The 27,420-nt window shown below is 56.2% G+C and overlaps 1 protein-coding gene across 1 annotated transcript in view; it reads left to right on the top strand.

Annotated features, from left to right (window-relative positions):
• Positions 1 to 2,171: 2,171 nt before the first annotated feature.
• LOC122376148 (protein CBFA2T3-like) overlaps positions 2,172 to 27,420 on the top strand; it is a 90,669-nt gene continuing 65,420 nt past the window's right edge. Inside the window, exon 1 of the mRNA XM_043355898.1 lies at positions 2,172 to 2,220. The gene's annotated coding sequence lies outside the window, so the exon portion shown is untranslated. The remainder of the gene's footprint in view (positions 2,221 to 27,420) is intronic.

Below are 27,420 nucleotides of genomic sequence, written 5' to 3'. Positions count from 1 at the left end.
GGCAAGGGATATGCACGGACAAGGTCTACAATTTTTACGAAAGTCATTTTCAGGTCAGGTCAAAGATGACGTCACAGGGGTCAAAAAAGTCAAAATGGCGGCGCTAGGTATGGAGAGAGTTTTTCTCAAATAACTTTCGAACTATTCAATATAGGAACAAACTAAGGGCAGCATCGTGATCCTCTCGTCAATCCGCATCGAATGATATATATGTTGACCTCGAAAGGTCAAGGTCAAAGGTTGACCTCAGGTCACGTGACCTCGAGGTCATCATGTATATCATTCGATGCGCCTTGACGAGCTGAACACAATGAGACCATCCGCGCGGCTGTATCTTGTTTCTGTACGGAGTTATTGTCAAAAAACCGCTGGTGACCTTTGATGACGTCACGTGACCTTGCAGCTGCCCAACAGCAAAACAGACCTCAAGGTAGTGAAGGTTGATCGTATATGAGGTCATGTATGGTTTATGGGGCCATTCCGACCCGTTTTAGTGGTAAAAACAGGGAGTTGATTTTCCCCCATTGACTTATAATGGGGAGGTCGAGAAATTGACCTGACCTTAGGTCACCGATATCAAAATTCCGAGATACACAACTTGTAGCTACTAATGACCTTATGACACCCTGTGACTTTCAAAGGCCTCCGACATCTACTGTAGCTCTGGCACGGTGACAAAGTTGCAAAAAAGTGACTTGAGGTTGGGTCATTCAAAGTGACCTGGTGACCTGACCTTAAAAGATAGGAGGTTCAAACTTGCACACCATGTGTAAAATTGATGAGAAAATAGTCCTACCAAATTTCGCGGCGCTATGCGCCGCGGTTTTCCCGCTATTCGCGAAAAACCTCAGGGGGGGGGGCGGATATCCGCCCCCCCCGTCGGTGCGCGGGTTAAGCATTTTTTGCACATTTGACCGCGTAAACTTGTAGCAGCCATTCCGCTATACAACCCACGTGATTTCCAAAATCTTCCTCAGTCTTCTTTGGCAATGAGCGGCGATAAAGCGTTTTTGCCCTCTTCGAGTAAAATACGGAACATACCTACATAAAATTCGTGATAAATCTGAACCACTCGTTTTATGATGTCAGACCATCGCTAATATAAAGTTTAAAGCATGCGCCATGCAAATTAAGACTGGATAGACAATTTGAAGCTTTCTCGCAAAATTATGAGCTGAGATGCTACGTACATTCTGGCGTCCTAACCGGGAGGGTTCGGGCCACCCACCCCCGTTTATCCTAAATCAATAAAATGATGCTTTCATTGAATGACCTCTTCAATAAATTTTATTTTTGTCCCGCAAGGTCGCAAATTTAACTACAAATTTCATTCGAACAGAAAATGTTATTTATCTTATTTCATGGAGCATGATTGAGTTTACCAAAATACCTACATACGAGTACCTAGGTATGTGCCCAAGTGACCTCCATGAAGTACCTAAGCTGTTGGCCGCTTATGCGTTTCCTGGGCTTTAAGAAAGATCAAGGTAGATAGGTACCAGCTACGAGCAATTCGAGTATTGTTCTCATTGTCGAGAAAAGAATATGAAACATGGCACCGGCTCATACCTCCCGGGCCATTGCCCATACCTCCCGGTGTATTTTGATGGATCAATAAAGCGCATTATTTATTGAAAGTTATCTCGAGACAAAATAGTTGATCCCAGATGCCTAATATCAGGTACACTTTGCAGGCGAAAGGCAATTTCACATACAGAGAGTGAAAAAACGGGTCTAGCCACTGCCCACTGGAAGAAAATTGCCTTTTCACAAAACCGCCCCATACCTCCCGGGTCTCCCCTGCACTCGATAGCTTTCGAGAAAACCCTGCTGACGGGATTTGCCCCATGACACTATCTGTCCCACTCTCCCCTATGCAAAATGCATACCTTTCATTTGATTCAGTAGAACCTGAGAAATCCAGCAATAGCCAAAACAAGCCGGTTCTTTTTTTGAAACCCTGATAATTCCTTTAACCATTACCCACGCACTCATCCTTAGCACGTCAGCGCCTCTGTCCGCTGTTTCCGGCGTGTGAGCGCGACGCGCGGACCGCCGCGCCGCGCTCCGGCTGCAGGAAGTGTCGCTGCTGCGTGCGCCGCCTCGCCGTCCGGTCTGCGCGCGGAACTCTCAGCCGGCCCGTCAGGCCCGGCGGCGCGGCGCCCCAGTCGTGCGCCGACGGTCACACAGGAGGGACGCGGCGCCCGGAGCTCCTGAACGGTGAGTCGGCCGGGCCGCTCGCCGAGGGGGGAGCTGTGTCTGTGTCAGCTGGTGATCTGCCCGGGGGGGGGGGGGGGGCTGTGTGATCTGCTCAGCTGTGCAGTGGCCGAGGGCAGCAAGGACGTTTCGTGTGTCATGCCATTGATGTCTCGGTGTGGTGGTTTCTAAAAGGACACCGAGATCGAGCATTATCAACGAGACATTTTCTGGACTGCTTCATACCGCTGTGTGCCCCGTAAGGACATTCAGTTGGTTATCCAGCGCTGTGAAAAAAGAACAGGACATTGGTTGGTTTAAATGGTTACGCATAACGAAAAGGGTTTGTGTTACAAAAGCCGCCTTGCTAATATGCATGTGTTTTGGGGGGCATTGGGAAGCTCAGAACTTCAGAAGTCAGAAACAGAAATTGATAGACCAATGTCCAAAGTAGGATGAATATTGAATACCTAAGCAATATACATAGGCGCGGGAGCCGGGGGGGGGCAGTGGGGGCAGCTTGCCCCCCCCCAACTCTGGGGCCGTGGGGGCGGTGCCCCCACAGCTTTGAGACGGAATACCACACTTTTTTTGCAAATGTTTTCTTTTTTTGTTGAAAAAGCCGAGGGGTGAAAAATAAGTGGCCTAAAACCGATGAGAAAACTAGATTTGGGGGTACCCTAGGTTGACCTCTATTATGGTGTGCCCCCCCAGTCGGAAAGTAGTTCCCGCGCCCCTGGCAATATAAGGGAAAAACAAAACGTTACAATACAAGGTAAAATGCTCCAAACAGGACGTTACCAACCCAAACTAATTAGCATCCCCAGTGAGATTCAGCGCCGCGTGTACCCGGCAGCATGAGTGGAGCACCTGCGGCGGACGGCGCTGCCCAGAGGCTGCAGTGCGGCACTTCCGTGTCGCGCGGCAACTTTCCACTGAGTGCGGCGCCGCGGCGCTCGGTTCCCACGCATTACGAGCGGGGCCAGGTGGACCAGAGCGACAGCGGTTATTTGCTCCTTCCTGTCTCTGTGGTCTGGATGTCGGCCCCTCTGGTCTGGAGTTCCGCCCCCACGGTGTTCTGAGTGTCCGCTCCTCTGGTCTGAGTCTCCGCCCCCACGGTGCCCGGTCGAAAAAGGCCTCAGCCGGGGTAGACAGATCTCGTCAATTCGGGCCCTCGGCTCACCGTCCCACCCAGTGGGTATGGCCCGCGGCTCACCCTCCCACCCAGTGGGTATGGCCCTCGGCTCACCCTTCCACCCAGTGGGTATGGCCCTCGGCTCACCCTCCCACCCAGCCAGTAGGTATGGCCCGCGACTCACCCCTCCCACCCAGCGGGGGTGGCCCTCGGATCACCCCTCCCACCCAGCCGGCGCGGCCGAACGCCACAGAAAGAAACTTATGCAAACAGGTGCGGCCGAATTGGAGGCGCCCCGTTCTTCCTGCATTTGTTGCGCAGGAAAACAGCCGGCTGACTTTACTTTGGCACGGCGAACTCTCCGCGGAGAGACGGACTGCAGCAGCTGCGGCAGCTGCGGCGAACGCAACTGCGCCGGACGCGCGGGTGGGGCAGCTCATCGGGACAAAGCTGGGCCCCCAGCAGCGAACGGCGTGGGAGGGGGGGGGGGGGTGATCACCCGGTCAGCCGCTGTTCGCACGCTATACGACGATACAACTGATTCCGCCGAGGAGTTGTACTTACGATGTCGCGGTACGAGCTCCTATGACGCATAATGATTGGAGTGGCTGAACGTCAGACTGCCTTTTGCTGGGGATCGACACCGAAATGACGCTTTGTTCCGATGTTAAGCATGTGTGATATAGGTCTCGTTCTGGATTTCAAGGTGACAGTGGCCCTGTCCAGTGTCCACGGACCGCTGACAGTGGCCCTGTCCAGTGTCCACGGACCGCTGACAGTGGCCCTGTCCAGTGTCCAGTGTCCACGGACCGCTGACAGTGGCCCTGTCCAGTGTCCACGGACCGCTGACAGTGGCCCTGTCCAGTGTCCAGTGTCCACGGACCGCTGACAGTGGCCCTGTCCAGTGTCCAGTGTCCACGGACCGCTGACAGTGGCCCTGTCCAGTGTCCACGGACCGCTGACAGTGGCCCTGTCCAGTGTCCAGTGTCCACGGACCGCTGACAGTGGCCCTGTCCAGTGTCCACGGACCGCTGACAGTGGCCCTGTCCAGTGTCCAGTGTCCACGGACCGCTGACAGTGGCCCTGTCCAGTGTCCACGGACCGCTGACAGTGGCCCTGTCCAGTGTCCAGTGTCCACGGACCGCTGACAGTGGCCCTGTCCAGTGTCCACGGACCGCTGACAGTGGCCCTGTCCAGTGTCCAGTGTCCACGGACCGCTGACAGTGGCCCTGTCCAGTGTCCAGTGTCCACGGACCGCTGACAGTGGCCCTGTCCAGTGTCCACGGACCGCTGACAGTGGCCCTGTCCAGTGTCCAGTGTCCACGGACCGCTGACAGTGGCCCTGTCCAGTGTCCACGGACCGCTGATGCCGCTCCGGTGCGCCTCTGATTTACAGCGGCGCATTGAACGCCACCTCCTTCTGAAAGGCGGCCCGCGCCGCCGCCGCCGCCGCCGCTTCAGCGTCCGCCGTGTGGGCGGCCGCCGCCCTCCCGACGAACCGGGGAGGGGGGAGGGGAGAGGGGGGGGGGGCTGAGAACCGCCGCCTGCCCAACGGTGAATGATGCATGCGGGCTTTTAGCGCCGGCCGGCCGGCCGACAGACACGTTCGATCCAGCGACGGACGGGTCCGGCGCGGCAGAGACATTCCGCGGCTCCGCGGAGACATTCTGCGGTTCCGCGGAGACATTCTGCGGCGCGGCGGAGACGGTCCCACAGCGGAGACGGTCCCGAGGTCCGGCGCGGCGGAGACAAGTGCGCCTGCTCGGCCTAGGCCTGCTCGATTGATAGTCCCAATTTGCAATGGACAGAAAACAATTCTTGAACATTATCGGAGAATTGGCGAACCACCTACCATAGGAAATTGTTGGAGGGAACGGGAAGTGGATAGAACAGAAATACAGGTCCGGAGACAGAGCAGCGAGACCTTGGTGAGCTCACGGTTAGATGATTTGGTTTTGGAGAATTATATAGGTTTAACGATCTAGGCTTAATCTACATATATAGGTTTAACGATCTTGCTTTCATGAGACTGTATTGAAACGCATTGCATTTTGAAAACCGTGACAAAAAAAACATTGAGACACGTTCATTCAGCGAACGAGATCATGACGAACATGTATCGTGTACGTGAAAACGGTTCGTTTTTGTCGCATCTGATAGCGATAATCGAGCTAACACGCACTTAAGGCCCACGGAAAGTTTCCTGAGTACTGAAGTCAGCGTGTCCGTGTTCGTGTAAGGACGAGCGTCTTCAAAGTTGGTGTTCCCAAGCGCACGTGCATCCCCTCTGTAGGGAGCTCACGCGGCCCGCATGGGGTGAATTGAAGGCCATCTCAGGCGTCCTGCTAAGGTCGTCAGATGCCGCCCTGAGTGTCCGAGCAGGCTGAATGCATTTCCAGCATCTCCTCAGCGGTAGACCCGAGCTCCGCGCGACAGCCCGCTATGGAAAAATGGAACCCCCGCGCGGCACCAACGACGGAAAAACGGAACATCCGCTCAGCACTCGATACTTCCATCCTGGTTCTCTCCTCATCCCGCAATGAAACAATGCGCAGCCACTGGGAAGGCATTGGTGTGTCCATATCAACTATTAACTAATGACTTTTCCATTGACGCCTCATCGCTACCCTATGGCGTCAGTACCTAATCGGCTTACCATCCTACTGAAGTCTGTATTCCACAGCATACGCGTATTCAGTCACATTTCGCGGCTGCCCGTCCACTTACGTGACTTCCAAAAGCCAGCGTCTCGCCCTGGGCTGCCGGCCCGGCCCCTGTGGCCAGGTCACCCGGCCTCCCCCGGACCCCTGAGTGTGCGGCTCTGCCTGTGTATCGTCACCCGGCCTCCCCCGGACCCCTCAGTCTGCGGCTCTGCCTGTGTATCGTCACCCGGCCTCCCCGGACCCCTGAGTCTGTGGCTCTGCCTGTGTATCGTCACCCGGCCTCCCTCGGACCCCTGAGTCTGTGGCTCTGCCTGTGTATCGTCACCCGGCCTCCCCCGGACCCCTCAGTCTGCCGCTCTGCCTGTGTATCGTCACCCGGCCTCCCCGGACCCCTGAGTCTGTGGCTCTGCCTGTGTATCGTCACCCGGCCTCCCCCGGACCCCTGAGTCTGCGGCTCTGCCTGTGTATCCATTGCGCCACCCGTCGCCAGTGGCCATCCACAAGACACCCGCCGCCGAGCCACACAGAGCGCGCGTGTCACCTCTCCCCACACAGAGCGCGCGTGTCACCTCTCCCCACACAGAGCGCGCGTGTCACCTCTCCCCACACAGAGCGCGCGTGTCACCTCTCCCCACACAGAGCCACCTCTGCCCACACAGAGCGCGCGTGTCACCTCCCCACACAGAGCGCGCGTGTCACCTCTGCCTGAGGCGCGGCGCGGCGAGAAAAACTGACCAGTCGCCCGACAGCCCTGCTGTCTGTCAGAGCCAGTCGACATCTCTGCGGTCTGTCGGAGCAGAGCCAGCCGAGACAGGTCGCCACCAGCACCGCGCGTCGCCCGCGTCTGCGTGGGCAGGGCGCGCGCCGCGAAACACTCCACCCCGCGCCCCCACCCAGAGGACGGCCTGTCATCACTGATCAGCTGGTTTGTCAGAATATGGTCTGTCAGTTGGTCTGTCAAATGGTCTGTCAGACTGGCGGCTGGCCAGCTGGTTTGTCAGACGGTCTGCCAGGTGGTCAGACGGTCTGCTAGTCTGTCAGACTGGTCTGTCAGTTGGTCTGTCAGATGGTGTTCCAGACGGTCTATCACAACAGTCTGTCAGGTGTGCTAACATCGTCTGTATCTCTTTGTCAGCAGCTATGTGAGACTGGTGTGATGTCGTTGGAAACGTCAGGGTCAAAAGTTTCGTTTTAATTATGATTTGAAGGTTAATATGAATATTTTTATGCTCCTACTCCCTTGGTTCGCAGGTCGAAGTTACATTTTCTCTTTGCGAAGTTTATGCTGAAGCCTCTCACAACGTTATGTAATGGGCACCGTTACGCAATGCTCTTTTTCTCACATTACCTACATGTTTGCGAAACCATTATTAACTTCTTAATTCTTATATAACAGGGAAACATCTACTCCCTTACTAAGTTGAGAAGTTGAACTAACCAACCACAGGGCTTCACTATAGTTCTTTCTAACTAATGAATATCAAATGACGATAATCTTTATAATTATTGATTTTCTTCTTACCGAACATTTGGGTTCAGTACCCACGTCTTGAGGATCGATCCTGTGACAATCTGAATGCTTCAAAATACATTTACAGCATACCAGGTGTCTACATCAGTACATATCACCGGGACTCTCAACAAACGCCAGTCTGGATTAGAATCCCTGGGCGGCATCTGGACACACAAGCATTTATTATTTCTGTAAGGAGACGATGTTCTGAGCACGCTGGTCCTCCCTCGGGTGCCGACGGCCGACGGACCGGGCAGCCGTCCTCCCCGCCGCATCCCGCTGCGACCTCCCCTCCTGGACACAGTGTCCGGCTGGGACCACCCCGCTCTGTCCTGGACACTGTGTTCTGGATACTATCCTGGACACTGTGTCCGGCTCTGACCAGTGACCACCCCTGGTCAGTGTCCTGGACAGTGGGATACTGTGTCCGGCCCCGCTCCGTCCCGCTCGCGTGGCTGTGACGCGTCCGTCGGCGCCAGATGCCCGTTTATCCGCCGCGGCCCTGCCTGCCCTGCTAGTGACACGGCGGGTCCACCGCCGCGGCCCTGTCTGCCCTGCTAGTGACACGACCGGCCCTGGCAGTGACACCAACGGTCCGCCGCGGCGCTGCGGGATGAGTGGAGCACCACTGTGCTGTCGGCCCCGGCCAGGTCGCTCCTCTTCCCGGTCAGATTACTCCCGTCCCCGGCCAGGTCTTTCCTCTCCCTGCGGACCGGTATACGTTCTACAGTTCCAACTAGCTCGCCGCCTTTTCCCTGAAAATTTGTCTCGCTCTCCCGCTCTCCCAGATAGTTCGAACTCCCTCTTCTGCCCTCCCAGATAACTCGAACTCCCTCTATCGCCTGCGAGAGGCGTCACCAGTCTTGTTTCCGTGGTGTTTAGAAGCTGGCAGCTGCAACATTCGGGAGATAGTTTGAATTCATCTTGCTAACCATGCACTTCATGAATTGACCGATGAATGTAATAAGTAGGTACAGTCGTGTACAGGTTGATGGTCCCCTACTCTTTATCCACCGGGTTCCTATGGCTCAGCATTGGCAGCAGCCGCCTGGTACCGGTAGGCTGTGCCGCATGACCCGAGAGTGAAGCGGCACAGCCTACCCATACTGTATGACACCGGCTCGGGTCGCCTGGTAGAGCGATTTGACCGGACGCTGCGTTACACCGGCTGGGGGAGGGGGGGGGGGGGTAAGGGTCAGGCCTGTCTGTTTGGCTCGGCTCGGTGGATGAGGCGGGCTGGAGTGTGGTGTGGGACGGGGGTGATGTGGGGAGGGAGTGAGCGGACCTGGGGCTGGGTGTGTGTGGTCACTTGTTGCATAGAACCGATCGTAATCCACCCTCCAAAAATTCACATTCACAAAACCCAGGGGGTTTCAAACACCCATCTCCCAAGTGGGGTGCGGAAGGACAGGTAAGGGTCCATACGGTCTCCTCATGAATTGCAGCAAAGAAAGAAAACAGACCTGTCACCAAATAATCTTTCTGAAAAGTGGATTAACCCTATTAGTGGCAGGCTCCTGGCTACCCCTATTAGTGGCAGGGGGGGCTGTTTACGACCCCCCCTTGATATCTCGAGATCTAACGGGCCGATTTTCAAAATTCAAACGGCATTCGACTTCGCTCAACGTGATCTACATTTCTAAAAAAAAAAATAAGAAAATGTCAAAAGGGGGGTTGAGGGGGGTAAAAACGGGCAAATTGCAGATACATTTTAGACTGCTTATCACGGCCAGGTTTCTGAACCAATCTTAACGCAACTTTTGCCGATCGATAAAGAATGAACCAGGAATTCACATGGATCCTAAAAATATGCATTTTCAAAAATCATAGGCGGATACAGATCATTGAGATTGGGGGTACACAAAAAGTAGGTATAGCAAATAAGGTTTTTGTTGGTACTGTTTCTAAAAAGGGTGGTAATGGTCTTGTTATGTTACAATTTTCTTATGAGAGAACGACTACAATTGTATTGGTCATGCATAGGCGGTGTCAGGGCACCTATGTTGGGAGGTAAAACATAACCCCCCTTTTTGGACGCCTGGATCCGCCTATTATAGCAAAAACGTGTCAAAAGAGGATGCACAATAACTTTGTATATGTTATCACATGATAAAACTGGTGCATACAGTTATAATACATCAGCATCGTGATCATCGCCCAAATGACTCGCTTCACGAATAGGACCCCCCAATTCCCAGTGCTCTGGAGCCGCCCTTGGTAAAGTTATGAACTTGAAATTTTCAGGGAATGTGCCCAATTTAGTTTTAGGAAAAGTCAGAAAATTTCAGCATCGTAGCTTCAGCGGTTTCGGAGATATTCCCGAAAAACCTGAGGGGTGGATGAAAACAACCCCCCCTGCCACTAATAGGGTTAATCGCATAGCCTCGTACACAGAAATAAACATCCAGCACGCGAAGCGTCTCGAACCGGGCCTCTCACTACCGGTCAGTTTGACAGTCTAGCACTCCTACGCTGAGCTACACCGGATGGTGGCCACGGCCGGGGCAAAGTCTGGCCGGGCGGGCGCAGTGGCGGCGGAAGGTAATTTTGGATGGGGGTGCAAAGTTTTCTCGAGGGGCCCCTCTGGAAGTTTGGGCCCCCCTTCATTTTTTTTTTTTTAGTGATTATTATTGATTTATGGAAAACGAAGATTTTGGAAAACTATCCCCATACACACAAGTTCTGCAAAATGTTTGAAATTGCAGTGTATGTACCTACCTATCTCAAATAATGAAAGCATAAAGAAGCAAATGCAGCTAGTTTTTATCGGCTAATCTTTTAGTCTACCCACCACCCGCAGCGTCTCTCAAACCACTTTTTTGGATCCGCAGTGGACCATTGAGGGCCCTACGAGACCGTTCCAAGAATTGACCGTGTTTAGAAGCCCCTTGGAAACCGACCACATAGAGACTCCTCCAGAGACCTACATGACTCCCCAGACTGAATGAGCCCTCCGATCTGGGTCGGTCCCTTAAAAGTTGCTGAAAGGTTTCAGAAGGCAGTATAGGCTCGAAAGTCTTTTGAGGGCTCTCAGAAACCGGCATCGGACCCCAAAAAAGCCTGTATGGAGGCCCTCCAAAGCCGGGATGGAGGCCACATGAGCCAATGTTTAGCCTAAAGAGCCGGTATGGAGAACTGAATAGAGGAAAGGGGTCTCAGTGGGGCCTTCAGGGGCAAGCGTTTGAGCCTCAAAAGTATGCGTGGGGTCTTACAGGCAGGTAGACCCCTCGAGTATGCACGGGGTCCCAGGAGCTCGCGTGTGAGCCCAAATATTCGGCTGGCGGCTACTAGAACCAGCATGGGGATTCTTAGAAGCCGCTTAGACCCACATTTCACGGGTCATGAGTCCCAAGAGTCGATGTAGGGGCCATAAAAGCCGGTGTAGGGCCCATGGCCCCATAAGTTCCGACATTGAGACTCAGAGGCCGGCGACGGGGCACCAAGAGCAGATAAAGTGGCTCAACAAGCCGACATGGGGACTGAGAATCAGTGTGGAATTCCAGGAGCCTGCGTGAGCTCTCAGAGACCTTCGTATTTCGTAAGGTCCACAAAGGTCGTTGGGTCCTCTGAATCTGAACTCTGCGGGGCCCTCAGAGGCTAGCATGTCACCTGGCACCTGCCTGCGTTGAGTTGAGACCCTCCGAGGCCGTCGTAGGGTTCTTCAGAGGCCAGCGTTGGCCCTTGAAGCCTTCGTTAGGCCCTAGAAGCCGTCAAGAGGGCTCTCAGAAGTCAGAGGTCAGCATGGCCCCTAGAGCCTGCCTGCATCGAGGCCCTCAGAGGCCGTCGTGGGGCCCTCAGACGCCAGCGTGAGCCTTTGGAGCTTGCGTTGGGTCTAAAAGACCATCGTGATGGCCCACAGAGGTCGTCGTCAGGGCCCTCAGCCCCTCAGGGACCGTCCTGGGGACCTCAGAAGTTGTTGTGAGGGCCCTTAGAAGCCTTCGAGAGGATCATCAGAGGTCGTATGAGGGTCCTTGGCCATAGTGAGGGTCTTCATGGGCCCTCAGATACCTTTGCAGGGCTCTCAAGGCCTTGGTAAGACCGCTAGAGGCCATCGTTAGGGTCCTCAATAGACCGTTGCAGGGCCCTCAGATGCCAGCAGCCTGGTTGTGTTGGGGCCCTCAGAGGCCGTCGCTGGGCCGTCTGAAGCCAAATGGGCCCTCGGACTTGAGTTGGGTCTAGGACCGTCACGAGGGCCTTAGAGACCGTCGTAGAGGCCCTCAAAGGCCAGCGGGCCCCTGGAGTCCTGTGGGACCCTCAGCGGTCGTCATGAGGGCCCTTAGTGGTCGTTATAGGGCCCCAGGGGACAGAGGTCGCCGTGAGAGCCCTCAGAGATCATCGTAAGGGCCCTCAGAGGCCGTCATAGGGGCCCTCAGAGGCCAGCGTGGCCCCTGGAGTCTCCTTGGGGCCCTGGAGTCTCTGTGGGACCCTCAGCGGTCGTCATAAGGGCCCTTAGTGGCCGTTGTAGGGCCCCAAGGGACAGGTCGTCGTGGGAGCCCTCAGAGATCGTCATAAAATGGCCCTCTGAGACCGTCGTGGGGGCCCTCAGATGCCGCATGGAGCACCAAACGCGGCTTGGGACACTTCTAGCCGGTGTGGGGTCCCAAAGACTAGCATGGGGCACTCCTGGCCATAATTGGACATCCCGGATATCAGTGTTCGTTTCCCGATCACTGGTTTTCAGGAGAAAATGTATTGGATGGTGCGACGGGCCCCTTGTACGGATTTTGGGGGTGCAAAAAGATATGTTTGCACCCCCATGTTTTTCGATGGGGGTGCAGCTGCACCCCCCGCACCCCCTATTCCGCCGCCACTGGGCGGGCGGCGGGGCCGGGAGGTCGGCAGCAAAGTCAATGAATGTTTTTGTGGTTTCGGGTGCCGGTCGCTCTAGCTTGGTGGAATGATGATAGATCATTGGCAAAACTTTCAACGTGGAGTTCCCGGTTCGGGCCTCATCGGGACTCCTGCTACTTTTCCGAGTTAGGATCTGGTTTGATTTTAGTGGTTGCGAGCCATTTATACGGTTTTATATCTACATGTCGATTGTCGATTGATTGATTGATTCATTCATTCGTTCATTTATTACATGTCGACATTTAGCATACGAATCGACATCCAATCAATCTACCATTTTCATAAGCGTATTGCCTAAATATCATGCATATATGTGGCACAAGACCTATGGTTGCCTCGATACCGTGCCAAATCACGTTTTGCACAATGCACAAGTCAATTATATTCGCTGGGTCTTCCGTGCATTTTGCTTAGCAAAAACAGGAATGCAATTGTTAAGCGACGCAAAATGTGCAATGCAGCAAGTGACCACACAACCCGCCCAGCCCCCATGGTCCACCAACACTCCCCACACCACTCCCCAGCCCATGCCAACCACCGAGACGAGCCCCTCCCCTCGCGCTGGTCTGACGTGACTGCTGGTCTACAAAGCGCTCCACCCGGCGACCCGAGCCGATGTCAAACGGCGTGGGTAGACTGTGCCGCTTCACTCTCCGGTCATGCGGCACAGCCTACCGGTACCAGGCGGCTGCTGCCAATGCTGAGCCATAGGAACCCGGTGGATAAAGAGTAGGGGACCATCAACCTGTACACGACTGTACCTACGTGTGGACAGTAGGCGATCCAGGCGTATTCCAGCAGCGGGATAGTTTGCCGGAGGATCGGGACACAGCGGACAGCACTGCAGCTGGCAGCGCGGGCCGGTGCCGTGAGCTGGAGAACTCAGCCGGCAGCAGCGCGGGCCGGTGCCGTGAGCTGGAGAACTCAGCTGGCAGCGCGGGCCGGTGCCGTGAGCTGGAGAACTCAGCTGGCTGCAGCGCGGGGCCGGTGCCGTGAGCTGGAGAACTCAGCTGGCAGCGCGGGCCGGTGCCATGAGCTGGAGGACTCAGCCGGCAGCGCGGGCCGGTGCCGGGAGCTGGAGAACTCAGCCGGCTGCGCGGGCCGGTGCCGTGAGCTGGAGAACTCAGCCGGCTGCGCGGGCCGGTGCCGTGAGCTGGAGAACTCAGCCGGCAGCGCGGGGCCGGTACTGGGATCGTGGCTGACGGCGCAGAGTCCACCAGTGGTCTCTGTGGACTCCGGAGTCGGACCCGGCCTGGTTGCGTCAGGCCGCTGACATCACGAGCTGGACGAGTCGGCCTCAGTGTACCGGGTGAGGCGCGCACTCAGCAAACTGAACGGGGCGAGCCGCGCCTGCCGGCCGTCGGTGGCCGTGTGGCCGGCTGTCAGTGGCGGTCGAGCCTGGCCCGTGTCAGCCCATCAGACAATGTTCCGGGCGGTCACCACATGCAGTGGACACGGCCAGACGTCGCAGGCCGCCCCTCGCACAGCGCCGACAGACCCGGCGCCCGGGGGCGGACCGCCGCGCCGCGCCGCGCGCCGCCCCGCCGGCAGTCCGCAGCTCCCAGCCGGACCGGGAGCCGGGCTGTGTTGCGTCAGCTGCTGTGCCGCCGGCGGCCGGTACACAGGAGCAGACCAGACCAGCCAGACGGCGCCGCTGCCGGCGCCGCCGCGGCCGCACGAGAACAGCTCTGTTTATCGGGCCGGTCACGTGTAAAGGGCTGAGTGGGACCAGAGCATCAATAAACTCCCAATGCCCCGCCGACTGCCGGCCTTCCTCGAACGCCGAATCGAGGTGGCGAGGGAGCGGCGGCCGACAGAGAGCCGCTCATCAGCCCGCTGACCGGGACCGGCGGCCCACGGAGCGGGACCGGCGAACACGGAGCGGGACCGGCGGCCCACTGAGAGAACCATCAGCCCACTGAGAGGGACCGGCGGCCCACGGAGCGGGACCAGCGGCCCACGGAGCGGGACCGGCGGCCCACGGAGCGGGACCGGCGGCCCACGGAGCGGGACCGGCGGCCCACGGAGCGGGACAGGCGGCCCACGGAGCGGGACAGGCGACCCACTGAGCGGGACAGGCGGCCCACGGAGCGGGACCGGCGGCCCACTGAGAGGACCTGCAGCCCACTGAGAGGACCTGCAGCCCACTGACCGGGACCGGCGGCCCACTGAGAGGACCGGCGGCCCACGGAGCGGGACCATCAGTCCACTGCTCGAACCGACACGCAGTCGGCAGCCCGCTGTCACCCTCCCGGCCAGTCACGGGCGCGCTTCAGTCACCCGGGGCCCGGCCAGAGTCGACAGCGTGCCTCTCTACAGCCGTGCCGATCATTTTCAGCCAATCCAAGCGGCCATTTTCGGAATATTTCGGAGACGCAGACTATGCGAATGGAAAATAGAACATGATTTTGATCCAATGGAAGACGATCCATTCAAACTTACACACCGTTATATAGGTTTCGTTTGCTTGTTTTTTGTTGAGGCCGTTATGATCCATTTAGGATTAGGTAGCTGTTTGCCGCTGACGTCCAGTGCCGGTCCTGAGGCCTATATGCTCTGTGGTATATCCTCTGTGCCGATGTGTACAGTCTGTCTTAAAAGTACCGCGCAAAGTGACGGTGGATCCATCAAGCCTGACCGATGAAGGACTGCCAAATTTGAGTCACCGAAGCAATGGACATCCTCGTCCATTCCCCAGCTCCATTGGTTGGGTGACTTTCAAATTATAGCAGGCCCTTCCTCGGTCAGGCTTGATGGATCCACCGTCACTTTGCGCGGTACTTTTAAGACAGACTGTAGGGGAGAACGAGGTGAGTTGTATCAGTTTTTACTCTAGGTCAAATTTCTCCTTAGATTTAACAAGGAGAATGACCGTTGCTATACCAAAGGAAAGCTTCAACGTTTGTCTACATACACTCTCCTGCGCGTTACGCTAAGGTTTCTTATCTTGCCTACACCTCGCTTTAAATGGGACCACTTCAATTGATACAATTCGCCTCACTAGTGAGGTAAGTTGTACCGCACGGTGGGTAAAGATGTATCAACGGTTTATGATTAGAAAGTGTGACGTTGTATATACACTTCTACACAGTCCAGAGAACAAGAAAAGTATCCTGAATAGCGACGTCCAGCTCCAGCCAGCAGATCAACGATTTCTTGGTGTCGCTGAAGGGTACGGATGACCCTATAGCAAAATCATTGAACCATTTCTTCAATATAAGCGCATAACGCGATCTGTTTGTCCGAAACTAAATGTATTATCACCGTATCACTGTAGTATCACTGCTATCACTGATATCACTGATATCACTGATATCACTGACATCACTGTTGTAGTATCACTGATACAACATTCCCCACCACACTCTGATACAACTTGTCCAAGTGCGTCATTTCAAGAGAAGGTCTATGAAACGCTATACGCCATGTTTCGTTGCGCGAAACGAATTATGTTGTGATTAAGAGCAATGTTGACTCTCACTTATAGTGGTAAAACAATAGAAAGCTCTCAACATATAAAAGCCAAAAACATATATTTCCTAAAGAACGCATTTCTTACTAAGGACCCATCAAAACACATTTTCGTTACTCGCCCGAAAACGCGTCCACTCTTGTTGACGGCACAACACGGAAAGACGGCGCGCAACGCGGCGTCCCGAACAGTGGCGTCAAGTCTGCGATCTGGCGGATAGTTTTGGCGAAATTCGCTCTGATACTACTTGTCCATGATACAACTCACCCCGCTCTCCCCTACATTGTGCGGGTATCCGTCGGCTCTCCGTCTGTGGGCGGCTGTTTTTCTGGCGGCGCTCGGAGAAGTTGGGCGGCCCGGCTGTGAGGCGCGGCGCATGTCGGAACCACCTGGCCACCGGCTGCTCGGCGCGCGGCGGCTGAATTCTGATTACGGCGCGGGACGACTCGGTTTGGTCAATACGCGCCCTGCAGCCGGGCCGGGCCGGGCCCCAGGTGGCCGCGCTGACGGCGCCGCTCCGAGTGGAGGCCGCTCAGCAACACGGCGTTCCGTGTTTCCGTGGTGATATCTGTCACAGGGGATATTGTGAGCTGAGGGAGGACACAGGGTCCGGAGTGATGCGGCCGCAGCAGCAGCGATGGCCCCGCTCTGACGTAGCCGGCTCGGCCTGTGCTGGTGGGACCCACCCGTGTGCGCTGTTTACCATTTGGAGGCGGTGCAGCGGTCGCGTCTCAGTTCATTAACTGCAGGCCGGCGCCGTCCAGCCGCCGGGCCGGCGCCGGTGTCGGCAGACCGGCGCGCCGTTTACTCGACGGGCGCTCCCCATGGCTTGTGTAGTGACCCAGATCGGTGGACCGGGCCGGCGGACTACCCCGCCGGCCCGTACCGCGCGGCGGACCACCGGGACCAGCCCGGACCGGCGCGGCGGACTCCCTCCCTACTGAGGAGAGTGTAGACGGCAGCACCGTTCTGGTGTAAAAAAAGTTATCAGCGCGTCAGATACACAACCGGCTTTAATGGGATAAAGTAACGGTTGTGAATATATATTTTTACGTTTATATTTTTCATCTGATGTAAAGTAAGGTCTACTGGCTGACATTACACGCCTAAATTCGCCAACACTTTGTTTTCATTCGCTTCTCTTGTTCACGATTTTGATTTTCCCCTGTCTTTTTAATTCTCCAATGGACATTGCACAGCACCAAACCTGGTCGGTGTGTGTCATTGTTTAGGGCGGTCTCCTGCAGTGTTTTAGGCGACCTGGTGCACCCTGTATCCGCTGGACGCTCCTGCAATGGGCTCCCGCAGGCCCGTCACTCAGTCCCAACTCGCCCACAAGTTCGGATTTTTCTCATAACGCGGCCAGAGAACACGTGGTTTCAAAATATGAAGATGTGTTGCCCTCTATTCCAGGGTTGATTTGAACGCATACGATCGTAAACCATGTGCCGTCTGGGCGGCTGCACATCTGGGAGGAGGATTATAATTGTTCAGCGTCTACCAAATTTTCATAGAAGTTTGGTATAGTTACAGATAAAAGCTAATGAATGAAACGCTGAATACGGATGCATAAGAATAAGTACCTATGAATGGCAGGTCCTGTATGGCGCAGGTCCTGCGCCATATTTTCATGAGCTCGGATGAATCCTGGAAATGTTCCACCGAAACATAGCCGTCGGCGTGATGAGAATGTCCAGAACCAGAGCCGTCAGACCCAGAGCGCACGCGGCCGGGCGGGTGTGGTGACTGGTCCAGAGCCGTCAGAACCAGAGCGCACACAGCGGCCGGCCGGGCGGGTGTGGTCCAGAGCCGGACCACACAGCCGCCAGATCCATCTGGACAGAGCCAGAACCGCACCCAGACCCGGGCACGGGAAAGGGAACCAGACTCCACGGCTCTGTCTCCACTCCTGGCAGATGACGAGCTCCCAATCTCTATAGATCCCTTCGGCAACTGCGCATCGCTCACATACTTAAAAGCTCAATCATTCCATAAGGACTCTGCTCGGCGGAGAGCGCCGGCCGCTGTGGTCGCGGGGCGTCGGCAGCGTCGGCCGCGGCAGCCGTCGGGCCGTGTCGGGCCCGCTCGACGCGCCGATCCGGGTACCTGCATGGGCCCGGGATGGGGGCGGCCCGGTCGGCTGACGCGCCCGCCGCGCCGCCGCTGCCTCAGATGAGATGCGGGCCACGCGTGCCGCCCATCTCGGGAGAGCCGGCGGCCGGCCGGCCGGGGCTCACTGGCCGATTGGGTGCGGCAGTGATGCGGGCGGTGGCAGCGGACAGCCGGGCCGGCGCCGGCGGGCCGCCGCGCTTAGCGCACCGCTGACCGATCCCTGTGCTCAGCTCACTGACAGGCAGAGTGCCCAGTACCTAAAGCCGTGGCGAGAAACGGCTGCTTTGTAACACGGCGTAACCGTCTGCCTTCAACTATACAATGCTGAGTGTTAACTGTACCCGTGCGGTTTAATTGACAAAGCATGTCGTCTTTACTGACGTTTTCATTGGCATATTTTCAACATTTTCACCAATTCTGCGTCGCTCCACCGGCGGTAGGTCAGATACCCATCCATCGATATAATAGATTGGAGCACAGAGCGCTCATGATTAACTACCGATGAGCTATAGCTTGCTGCCCCCGGCGTTCACCCGTCACCGTGGTGTACCGGCGCGGTCCAACTCAAAGCCTGTCTGCCGTACGGCTCCTTCTCCGGCCAGCCTCCCTGCCGAAAGGACCCAGCCTCCGGCCGCCCCGCCGAAAGGACCCCGTCTCCGGCCTCCCTGCCGAAAGGACCCCGTCTCCGGCCTCCCTGCCGAAAGGAGAAGGACCCAGTCTCCGGCCTCCCTGCCGTAAGGACCCTGTCTCCGGCCTCCCTGCCGTCAGGACCCCGTCTCCGGCCTCCCTGCCGTCAGGACCCCGTCTCCAGCCTCCCTGCCGTAAGGACCCCGTCTCCGGCCTCCCTGCCGAAAGGACCCGTCTCCGGCCGCCCCGCCGTAAGGACTCCGTCTCCGGCCGCCCCGCCGTTAGGCTCCGTCTCCGACTGGCGCGGCGGGCCGCCGCGCTGCCGCAGCCCGCCGGCTGGCGGTGATGGCCCATCAGCCGCAGCTGCCGCTTATGGCTCAGCGCTGGTCACGACGACCAATCTAAATCACAGGGGCGCACGCTTCCGCCGCCGGCAGACCTGTCGCCGCCAGCCGGCGCCCCGCCCCGCCCCGCCCCCGCCCCCGCCCCGGCCGGCTGGCGCGCCTCGGGCCGGCCGGCGGCCATGTGGCTCGCATCTGGCCGAGGCGGCGGCCGCCAGCCGGCCCAGCCGCGTCTGGAGCCGCTCAAACTCAGCAGCCGGCCGCCTGGAACCGACCCGGCGCAGGCGGCGCCTGGCCAACACAGCGATAGTGTCACCGACGGGCGCGGCCGGCTCCGCAGAGCTGACAGACACAGCCGGGTCCGGAGAGATGACAGACCCAGCCGGGTACGGAGAGATGACAAACACAGCCGGGTACGGAGAGATGACAAACACAGCCGGCTCCGCAGAGCTGACAGACACAGCCGGCTCCGGAGAGATGACAGACACAGCCGTCTGTGGAAAGCTGACAGACACAGCCGGGTCCGCAGAGCTGACAGATCAGCCGGGTCCGGAGAGCTGACAGACCCAGCCGGGTCCGCAGAGCTGACAGACACAGCCGACTGTGGAGAGATGACAGACCGGCGGCTGACAGATCCAGCCGGCTCCGGAGAGCTGACAGACCCAGCCGGCTCCGGAGAGATGACAGACATAGCCGTCTGTGGAAAGCTGACAGGCATAGAAGTCTGTGGACAGACAGCCGTTTGTGGAGAGCTGACAGACCCAGCCGTCTGTGGAGAGCTGACAGACCGCCGGCTCCACAGAGCTGACAGACCGCCGGCTCCGGAGAGCTGGCAGACCCAGCCGTCTGTGGAAAGCTGACAGACCCAGCCGTCTGTGGAGAGCTGACAGACCCAGCCGGCTCCGGAGAGATTACAGACATAGCCGTCTGTGGAAAGCTGACAGGCATAGAAGTCTGTGGACAGACAGCCGTTTGTGGAGAGCTGACAGACCCAGCCGTCTGTGGAGAGCTGACAGACCGCCGGCTCCACAGAGCTGACAGATCCGGCTTCCTCGCGCTGTCCGTGCCATCAAAGTCACAGACAGGGCGCCAGGAGCGGCGGCCCGCTGTCAATTCATGCCGCCATGCCGCAACACAGCTGCCGAACGCCCGGCTGTACTTACACTGTGGCGCACAAAGGCTGCAGGAGCTCACCTCGAATACCTCTCTGGAGAGCACCGCCCAAGTGCGAGGTCCCCGAACCCTTCCCGCCGGGTCTGGCCGGGCAGACTCGGCGATACCTACCCGCCGGGCAGACCAGTCGATGGTCCGGGTCTCCGCTGACCGGCCGGGTCAGCGCGCCGTCGGTCAGCGGCCGACTCTGCCCGCTGACCCTTCCCTGTGGGTCAGAGGGTCCGAGACCGGGTCAGCGGCCGACTGTGCCCCGCTGACCCTTCCCTGTGGGTCAGAGGGACAGAGACCGGGTCAGCGCGCCGTCGGTCAGCGGCCGACTCTTCCCCGCTGACCCTTCCCTGTGGGTCAGAGGGACCGAGACCGGCATGCCACTGCACACCGGGGCAGAGTCCAAGGCGAGCGGGGCCCGCCGCGGGTGCATCCGGCGCTCTGAGCGACCGCCGGCAGTGGCACACGTCGTGGCCGCGGGCGGCCTGGATGACGGCGGTGTTATCAAACCATGGTGCCCGCTTATGTAACTTGTCCATTACCCACGGATCGTGTGTCACAAAACAGTAGGCATTCAGATGCAAGCACAGGGATATAAGAAGCTTACACAATCACATGACAGGTAATTAGTACGTGCGTACGTATTATCGTCGTTAACATATAAAGATGTCATAACTTTCTAGCAATACCTACCTAGTTAGGGGAGAACGGGGTCAATTGTAACATTTTTTGCATTTTATCATCTGGTGCAAAAACGTTTGCAGTTATAAAACTCTTTCTTTTATTTTCAGAAACTATGATGTTTTGTCTTTAAAATGCTGTTAAAACATTTCCGAAATAACTTATTTTTTGGGTCAAAATTGTTGTCCGAAAAAGTCAACTCATCTGTTACAATTCACCCCAGATACGGGGTCAAAAGTAACACCACCCGGGGACAATTGTAACATGCTAATTTACAGGCTACAGCAACACAATTTTTCCCAAAACTTTGATTTAACAAAAGTATTGAACACTTGTTCATCTTCCCAGACTTGGTAGAGACGGTTCTTCTCAGGAAAAAAGGCTTAAAACCTCGCACTTATACAGGGGTTGGATGGACCTCCTCTCCCTCGGTTTTTCGCAAATAAATCGCGTAAAAAGCTGCCGATTGCGACAAAACTTACAGCTCTCTTAATTCTAGCAATGTTTCATCTCCCTTGAAAATTTGACGACTTTGACATAATGGCCACTGACCTATAACCTGTTACATTTGACCCCTGCAAAAATGTTACAATTGTCCCCGTCGCGCCTTGACATATTTTAGACGAAACTGGCTCATAAAGATGTTGCATGTACAGCATTTAATGCTTTCAATTTATGCACAACAAGCCTGCCAACGCTTACACAAGGTCTGAAGTCGATATCTTTTCAATGACGGGAATGAGCTAATCAAATATAACGGTATAAAAATTTGTAAAATGCACTCAAAAACACATTACTGTGCACAGCCATCGACATACCCGGCACTTTCGCTTCAAACTCCGTTGGGAAAGGCAGTATAGAATTACGCATTTTCGGTCTTAACATTAGCGCATTCTATTGGTAAGTTTATGAATTATTAACACTGTTACAATTGCCCCGTGTTACATTTGACCCCGCTCTCCCCTATTTCTGAGAGAGCAGCTGCAGCTCTTATGTATGTATTGGCCTACTTTTGATGTTGTTAAAGGTAATGTTTGCTTGCACCTTTGTAGCAGCAAGTGCATAGGTATGCATCCATTGTCTTGTCAATCGCAACCAACAGGCTAAAGTAAACCTAGCCTGCTGCATACATACATTCATAATATATATGAAAAACGACAATATATTCAAATACACAATTAAAAAACAGAGCTTTCGGTAACAAATACCTTGATCACTGTGTGTATGCTAAAATGAAGGAATATTTTCAAATATTTCAAAAGGCAAATTGACTTCATCGCACGGGATACATACATTCATAAATCAGCATGTCTAAGCCACACGAAAAAAAAAACAATAAGTTGCAGCATTACGTCTCTCTCTCCCTCCCTCTCCTCTCTCTCTCTCTCTCTCTCTCTCTCTCTCTCTCTCTCTCTCTCTCTCTCTCTCTCTCTCTGTGTGTCTCTCTCTCTCTCTCTCTCTCTCTCTCTCTCTCTCTCTCTCTCTCTCTCTCTCTCTCTCTCTCTCTCTCTCTCTCTCTCTCTCTCCATCCATCATCGGTTTACAGTCCACAGGACTAGGAGGTAGCCTTCTTCCCGTTTGTATTCCTTCGCCTGCCGAAATGGACGAAAGCATCGTTGTCGCGTCCATCCGTGTCATGGATCCCTGAGAAGTCCTGATATCTGGGAACGCTGGACAGTCCGAACTCCGGGACAACTTTTGACATCCAAGGACCGAGCTGGCGTCCAGAGACAAGTATGCCATCGGGAGGCCACACTCGACACTCCAGTGGACGCGCTTCTAGAATAGCGGGTCCGGACGCTGTTTTTCGTTTTAGCGGTGAAGTAGGCTGACCTCTGGCTGCGCTGTGGCGCCCTCCAGTCCGAAGTCCGACGTGAAGTAAACGTGTCGGTCGCCGCAATGTCGTTAGGTCGCGCTAATAGTGTGTCCAGGGTGCGCCGGTGGCCGCGCGGGCCTCTGAGGGTGTCCACTGTGCGCCGGTGACCGCGCGGGCCTCCGAGGGTGCCCAGTGTGCGCCGGTGGCCGCGCGGACGTCTGCCCTCTGTGACACGAACAGCAAGGCCGAAATGTGTCAGCTGTTGATAACAGGGTGTTGTGGTCCCGTGCTCTGGCGGGCAGTCGGCGTGGGGGAGGGGCGGGGAGCTGATGCTGCTGAGACGCCAGGTTTGCTGGATGAAAACGGACGCTGTGCCTGTGGCCATCTGGATTGGATCGTGCGCAGGCATTGCGAGGCGCAGATACCCGTACCTAAACGTGTTGTAGGTACCTATTTGTAACATATTTGTAACCTACCACCCAGACCTACCCAGGGGAGAATCTAATAACTAGACTGAAATATTAATACGTCATAGCTTTCTGGTCTGCCTGCTCACCCCACAGTCAGCTGTCTACCTGCCCTCGGGCTGGAACCGCTGTCCTGTCCTCCGGCCCCGCTGTCCTGGCCTGTCCTCCGGACCCGGTGACCTGTCCTCCGGCCCCGCTGTCCTGTCCTAGCTCCCGGCTCCGGTGACCTGACCTGACCTCGGGGCCCGCTGCACGTGTCTGTCTCTCGGAGATCGGAGATGGCGGCAACCAGCGCGGCGCCTCAGGCTCAACTCGCTCGGGTCGGGTCAAACAGCAGGGATTTGAAACGTGGACAGTCGAGTGATGTCAATCAGTGGCGTATCCAGGGGGGAGGCCAAGAGGCCATGGCCTCCCCCTTTGGCATCAAACATGCAAGTGGGCCCTTTGGGTCACTTGAGTACAGTGACGTGCCCAAGGGGGGCCATGGGGGCCCTGAGGGGCGCCCTGGTTACCTGAGGGTCCCCCTGGTCACCTGAGGGGTCCCTGATTAGCTGAGGGGCCCCTGGTTACCTGAGTGGCCCCTGGTTATCTGAGGGGCCCATGGTTACCTGAGGGGCCCCTGGTTATCTGAGGGGACCCTGGCTACCTGATTGGTCCCTGGTTATCTGAAGGACTCCTGGTTACCTGAGGGGCCCCTGGCTACGGGGGCCCTGGTAACCTGAGTGGCCCTTGTTATCTGAGGGGCCCATGGTTACCTGGGGGCCCCTGGTTTCCTGAGATGCCCCTGCTTACCTGAGGGGCCCCTGATTACCTAAGGGGCTCGTGATTGCCTGAGAGCCCCTGATTTTCTGAGAGGCCCCTGGTTACCAGTGGGGCCTCTTGTTATATGAGGGACCCCTGGTTATCTGAGGGGTCCCTGGTTACCTGAGGGGCCCCTAGCTATCTTAAGGGCCCCTAGCTACCTGAGGGGCCCCTGATCCCCTGGGTGACCCCTGGCCAGTGGTCTGAAGAAACCCTGGTCACCTGAAGGGCCCATGTTTACCCCAGGAGTACCTGGTTATATGAAGGGCCCTTGCAGTCACATTAAGGCCCTTAGTTACCCGTGAAGCCCCTAGTATAACCGTCCCCTGGTTATCAGAGGGTCCCCTGGTCAATTGAAAGGCCCTGGTCAATTGAAAGGCCCCTGGTCATCTGAGAGGCCCCTGATTACCTGAACGGCCCGTGATCACTTGGATTCAATGGTATGGCCAGGGGCGAGGGGGCACGTGTCCGTTATAGGGTTTAGGGTCCCCTCGGGCCCGAGAGGACCTGCGGTGCCAATTGGCGGCAGAGGGCCCGCGCTGGCAACGCTTCAACTGGAAAGGAGACCACAGGGCTTGTGACTTGTGAGAACACCCCATGGGCTTTTCTGTAGCCACACTTATCTCCAGAGGGGCCTCACGCCAGGTTCTGAGGGACCTTGCCGGCCTCTGAGGGTCCTTGAAGGCTAATGAGAGATCAGCTGTAAGGGCCTCATACCCGTTTGCTATGGCCCCACGGCCCACACCGGTGTTTCTGAGGGTCCTCACAACGGCGCCTGCGAGGGCCTCCACTGCCACCTCTAAGGGCCCCACACCACTCACCAGTGCCTTTTAAGGGCCTACTTCGGCGGCTCTGAGAGCCCCCACACCGACTCTGAGGGCTTCTTACCGACCTCTGAGGGTCCCTTGCCGGCCTATGAAGGGCCACCAGTAACTTTCAGGGCCCCACACACGCCTAAGTGATGGCCCCCACCAGTGTCTCTAAGCCCCAAGGCCCTCAGAACGGCGCCTGTGAGGACCCCACACCAGCGCATCTGATAGCCTTTTACCGACACCTCTGAGGGACTAACACAGGTGACTCTGAGGCGCTCGCTCGCTTCACTTCCTCATAAAATACCGTGCATTTTATGCATACTTCTCAAGCAAGAAATGATATTTTTACCTGCCAATTTGGCACATTTTCTCAGGACTTAGACAGACAGGCAGACAGACGGACAGAGAGGCCCGTCTGCAAGGGGGACCGGACCCACTGTGCCCAATCCCCTCATCGAAAGGTTCTGGAAACGCCCCTGCCTGGGTTGACAGCGGCATCCGGGTGACCCGTGGGCCCCTTTGAGAGCAGGCGGCCCCCTCCTGGGCGAAATCCTGGGTACGTACTACGTGCCTGCTTGAGTGTCCCAAGAGAAACGATATCTTCAGGGCCTCATCCAAAGTACTGGCCCCAGCATAACTAAAGTCAAACTGCGTCAAACTATATTAACCCTCGCCCGTAAACGGCGATCTGCCACCTTCGCCCATGCAGGGGGGGGGGGGGTTGGTGCGACCCCCCCTTGGCGTTTGAAAACGGAGCGTCGTAGAGCTTAGCGGAAAAGACCAACGGATTGCTCTCGCCGAGATCTCGCGATTGGTGGTATATTTTTTGGTCCGAGGTCAACATTTGACCTACTTTTGACCGGTCAAAGGTCAAATTTTCGGAAAAATAGACTTTTTCAACTTTCCGCGGCGATTGCGGCAAAACGGTGGGAGATATCGACTTGAAACCTTCACTATCGTGTTCCTTGATCAATTCTCTATCGTTTGGTATGTATTTCGTTTCCCTAGCTCTAAAAATGGCGCGTTGGGAGCGCCGTAAATCGGCACGGTCACAGTCGGCGGCAGAAATTCGAAAAATCAAAATTTAAATTTTTGAAATCTGATTGTATTTTTGGATTTGAGAGGTCCATTTGCTCCCTATAGAAGCTACTATTGCTGCATATTCCCATTGAGGTGACAAGAATTAGTAAAATAGTGGTTCGGGCGCTTTTCAAAAATAGTACCGGACGCTGTTCCTCTTGTGACGTCATAGCTCCGTGACCTGACCTGACCCGGTCAAGTTTCTTATACCATATGATAGCCAATACTTGCCCCAACATGCATGGGAAGTTTCATCACGATCCATCAACCGATGTCCGTACCACCGGCAGGAAACCTCGGGCGTTGGCACTCAGTTTGTGAAAATCCGGCCGGAGGCTGTTCCCTTTGTGACGTCATAACTCCGTGACCTGACATGACCCGGTCAATTTTTTTTTATCAAAAGATGGGCAAGGTTTGCCCCATAAGGTACCCAAAATTTGGCGGCGCTGCGCGCCGCCGTTTTTGCACTATTTCCGAAAAGCCTCAGGGGGGGGGTTGCACTAACCCCCCCTACATGGGCGAGGGTTAAAATGCCATTTGATGGCGCTCATAGGCCCTCAGAGGCCAAGGCCGAGCCCCCAGAGGCTAGCGTGGGCCCTCAGAGGTCGCTTTGGCGGCCATAAAGAAGCAGAGCTTACATATACTTAAGCGTGGGATCCTTTGAGGCTGGTGTAGAGCCTTAAGGAGCCAGCGCTCAGCCCTCTAAGGCCAGCGTGGGCCCTCTAAGGCCATTGTGGGGTCTTCTAAGGCCAATGTGGGGCCTTCTAAGGCCAGTGTGAGGCCTTGTAAGGCCAGTGTTTGCCCTCTATGTCCAGCATGGGGCCGTCTATGTCCAGCGTGGGGTAGCCCAGCGACATGGGGCTTTCTTAGGTCAGATTGAGGCCCATTGGCCACCGAGACTAGCTTGGGGCCCTCCGAAGACAATGCGGAGCCCCTTTAGGCCAGTGTTGGGCACTCTGTGACCAGCGTGAACCATCTGCGGCCAGCGTGGGGCCATCTGTCATCTGACTTCAGACTTCAGAGACTGGTGCTGGGCCCTCAGAAGCCAGCGCGGGCCTTCATAGGCTGGCGTCGGGCCATTAGAGGCCACCTCGAGGGCCTCGGCAACCACTTTTCAGATCTTATGCATGTTTGGGCCCCTTGAGGTAGGAGTGGCCCTTATAAAGGCCGGCGTGGGACCCTCAGGGGGCATCATGGGGTTCTAGGGACCGGCGTGCGTTCGAGAGCGGTATAGGGTCCTCAGACTGACTCAAAGACTCCGAAGAGCCGGCGGGGGGGGGGTATGAGGTCAGCCATAGCATGGGTCTACTGAGGCCATTATGGGGCCCGCAGGCCAGCGTGGTTCACTCTGTTGCCGGTGTTGGGCTTTCCGAGGCCAGAATGAGCCTTCAGATGCCGGAATGAGGCCAATGTGGGCGACTTAGAGCCATCAGAGTCTAGATCAGAGCTCAACCCGAGTCGGACCCTGCTAAAGTTAAGGGCATCAGCCCTCAACCAGCGCGAGACACTAAGAGATTGACATCTGCCCTTTGAAAAATGTTACAATCGTAAAAAATTGACAAAACATTTTGTTTTTGATAATCTTTAGTGGCCCCGGCACCGACCAAAGAAAAAAAACTGTATGCCTACTGCTGAAATAAATTGTATGTACCTACACTTCATACAGAGCTATCGATGTCGATGGCTTTTTCA

The sequence above is a fragment of the Amphibalanus amphitrite genome, unplaced genomic scaffold (assembly GCF_019059575.1).
Source record: "Amphibalanus amphitrite isolate SeventyFive unplaced genomic scaffold, NRLGWU_Aamphi_draft 000004F_arrow, whole genome shotgun sequence".
Taxonomy (NCBI): Eukaryota; Metazoa; Arthropoda; class Thecostraca; order Balanomorpha; family Balanidae; genus Amphibalanus; species Amphibalanus amphitrite.
Note: the sequence above shows the minus strand (reverse complement) of the source record. Positions and strands in the feature narration are given on the sequence as shown.